This window comes from Sturnira hondurensis, unplaced genomic scaffold (assembly GCF_014824575.4).
Source record: "Sturnira hondurensis isolate 20B ecotype Veracruz unplaced genomic scaffold, ASM1482457v3 Scaffold0015596, whole genome shotgun sequence".
Lineage (NCBI taxonomy): Eukaryota > Metazoa > Chordata > Mammalia > Chiroptera > Phyllostomidae > Sturnira > Sturnira hondurensis.
In genome coordinates, this window is record NW_028088227.1 from 2,091,825 (window position 1) to 2,095,384 (window position 3,560).

Genomic DNA, 3,560 nt, shown 5'->3' on the forward strand with positions numbered 1-3,560 from the left:
TTACCTAAGTTTTTGCTATCTATCTATCCACCTCCATCTACCCATCCAGCCATTTATCCATCTATCCATCTGTTCATTCATTTTACCTATTTATATTTTAACGAGCTAGAAGCAATATTGTAAACAAAAAAGTAGTAGAAAGTAAAACTGCATATTATCAATCAGTGCAATTTGAAAATTTATTTTTTGTGGCAGAGCCAGCTGAGACTTTATTTTAGGAAAGAACACTTGATTTGGCTTTTAGTTGGAAGTATGGGTAAAAAGCGGTCCCCTAGGCAGTAAAGTCCCTCACCCCAAGGGTGAGCTGAGGACTGGGTCTCCCATGTTCTCAGCTCCCCTGCACAGCTCCTTTCCTGCAGGCTGGGAGGGCAGGAGGCACCGCAGTACTCATTCACTTGGGCAGGACATCAGGTGACTCAGACACCAGCTTCCCATCGAGGGTCCCCATCTTCACAACCACCGTTTTGGAGGAGCCGGTGCTGGTGTAGCTGAAGGAGCCAGTGCCCTCACCAGAGCCCAAGCTGGTCTGAAAGCCCAGGCTGTAGTTCCCATAAGCCTGGCTCAGCTCACCTGAGTAGCTGCTGGTGGTCTTGGTATGAATGCGCATGTTCTGCATCCCAGACTTCAGCTGGCAATCCTCACCTTCCAGCAGCTTGTGGTAGGTGTGGTGATCTCCACGTCCAGGGCCAGCTTGACATTCATGAGCTGCTGGTACTCATGTAGCTGCTGGGCCATGTCCTGCTTGCTGGTTCTCAGAGAGGCTTCCAGCTCAGCCACAGTGGCCTGAGCATCTTGGACAGCCAGCTCCCCATGCTGCTTGGCACCAGTGACGGTAGCTTCTAGGGAAGATTTCTGGCCTCTGAGGGCCTTGATCTCAGCCTGGATTCAGCTGATGCTCCAATTAACTCAGAAATCTCTGTCTTTGTGCATCGCAGGTCATCCCCATACTTCTCGGCCAATGTCTGCAGCTCCTCGTACTTGATCCAGTATGTGGTCTCACCCTCAGTTGGCTGGGGTGCCTGTCTCCTCATCCTGGGCCTTGACCTCAGCGATGATGCTGTCCAGGTCCAGGGAGCAGTTGCTGTCCGTGCACAGCACCATGGACATGTCAGAGATCTGGGACTGCAGATCCTGAATCTCATCTTCACACAGCTGCCTGTAGAAGTTGATCTTATCCGTCAGCCCATCCAGGAAGGACTGCAGCTCTACCTTGTTTATATAAGCTTCATCCACAGCCTTTTTGATGAGGACAAATTCATTCTCCAACTCCATGTGCTTATTGATATCGTCCTCATATTTATTCTTCAAGTTCTCCACCAGCCTCTGCATGTTGCCAAACTCTGCCTCCAGCCTCAGTTTCTCCTGGGCCAGCGTTTCCATCTGCTGCTGGAGGTGGTTGGTTCCGTTCTCAAACATGCTGTCCGTGTTACTGTGAGTTGTCTTCTGCTGCTGTAGGAGACTCCAGTGGTCTCCAGAATTTTATTCTGCTGCTCCAGGCTCTGCACCTTATCAAGGAAGGAAGCGAACTTGGTGTTGAGGCTCTTGATCTGCTCCTTCACCTGGTTGTGCCCAGGCTGGATATTGGGGTCTATCTTCATCTTCAGGGGGCTCATGAATCTCTGGTTCCCTTAGATGGCTTTAATGGTCCCTATACTCTCTGCTCTGCGACCCTCCCCCCACCCCCAGCCAGAATCATGTTGGTGCTCAGACTGACCCGGTAGCTGCTGCCCACCTGGGAAAAAAGTGAAAGAGCTGATGCTGGGCCCATTCAAGGACCAATGACTGCTGAAGGCCCGGGTGCAGAGGTGGGTACCTTGCAGGTTTTCTGGGCCACCCTTGTGGACATGGTGGAGGCTGGAGTGGAGGTGAGGAGGCCAAACCAGACAAAGATTTGAGAAGGAGCCAAAAAGCTTCTTCTAAGTGAGGGACAGCTATCAGTGCAATTCTTGAAGATATTTTCCCTCTTAACCCTGAAAACTGGTGAAACCCTGTGGAATTTCCTTTTGAGATGACATCAAAGTCCTAAGGCCTCACTTGTTTTTCTCAATTTGTGGGGCTGTACTCAGATTGCTTATTGGTAACTCAAGTTTCAAATTTTAGCACACTGATCTCCTTAAGAAGTTACAATAGTTTTTTTCCAGGGCCCATGCTGTTATCACTAGCTAGTTTAGGGGCATGCATGTTCCTCTGTTTGCCAACGAAAGAATCTTTTCTCTGTTTTTCCCAGGGAAATTTATTTAGTTTTTAATAGCGGTGATATATTCACTTGTTTCTGACTGAAAGCGTTGGCAGCAAAATGCAAAAAACATTCGGCACCAGGTTGCTGAGGATTCTTCTTAATAAGCCAAATTGAAAAGATGGTGGTAAATCATCTGTAATTACCTGTGGTCATAAAAGTGCTGAAAATCCTGATTTAGAATCATTCCCACCCTTTGAAGTCTTTCTTCAGTCAAATTTCTTCTTAAACCAGCCCCCAGTAGCACGTCCTTGTTGCCAGGACAATAGGAAGGCAACCGCCTCAATTCTACTGAATCGTGCAGCTGTGCTGTGAGATCTAGTTCAATTCTCTGTTTTTCTTAATGAGAAAACAGGATTATAAGGATATGAGTTACTAAAGGTCACAGGGTAGATATTGGTCTCACTGATATATCTCAAACCTGACACACAGTAATTGCCCAATAAATAATTTTGAACCTCCATCCTCATTTCCATAATGGCTGTACTAATTTATGGTGTGGAAGTCCCTCAGAAAAGTAATAATAAAACTACTATATAATCCAGCCATTCTACTTCTGGATGTACATATATGCAAAAGGAATGGAAATCAGATTCACTCAGGAATCTCTGCATCCCGATATTGATTGTAGCATCGCTCACAGCAGCTAGGGTATGGAAAGGCCAAACTGTCTTTCAGCCAGCAAATGGATAAAGATGTCACACACACACACACACACCCACACACACACACACAGGAGTATTATTCAACCTTAAAATGAGGAAATCCTACCATTTGTGATAACGTGGATGAAGCTGGGGGACGTTAAACTACTCAAAACCAGCCAGGCACAGAGAGAAGACTGCGCCGTGATCTCTCTGACAGGCGGAGTCAGACAGTCACTGCAGCAGAGAGCAGCGTGGTGGTTCCGGCCACCGAAATGGGGAGATGCTGGTCAAGAGGTGCAGAGTTCCAGGGATGAAAGATGCATAAAGGGAGTGCGACATGCACACAGCGGTAACTGTGTAGAAGTCAGGAGTATATTAATTAGCACGCTTTGGGTGATAGTTTCACCACAATGTCAACACGCCAAGTTGTGTACCACAAATATGTACAATTTATACATGGACATGATACCTCAGTAAAGCTGTTAAGAAGTAATTTTGAACTATCTGCCACCGAGATCTCCTGTCTTTAGATGCTGTGATGATAGTCCAGATCCTTTGACTTGTGTGTATCATGTCCTCTGATATGTATGTTAAAATGTACAGGGCAGGCCACATCACAGGAGGAAATTGCCTACGGACCGGTTCTATCAAGAACATTAAAAAGTGATGTTGGACAA

The 3,560-nt window shown here is 46.7% G+C and overlaps 1 pseudogene; it reads right to left on the reverse strand.

Annotated features, from left to right (window-relative positions):
• Positions 1–391: 391 nt before the first annotated feature.
• LOC119000293 (keratin, type II cytoskeletal 8-like) lies at positions 392–1,926 on the reverse strand (annotated as a pseudogene).
• Positions 1,927–3,560: the final 1,634 nt, after the last annotated feature.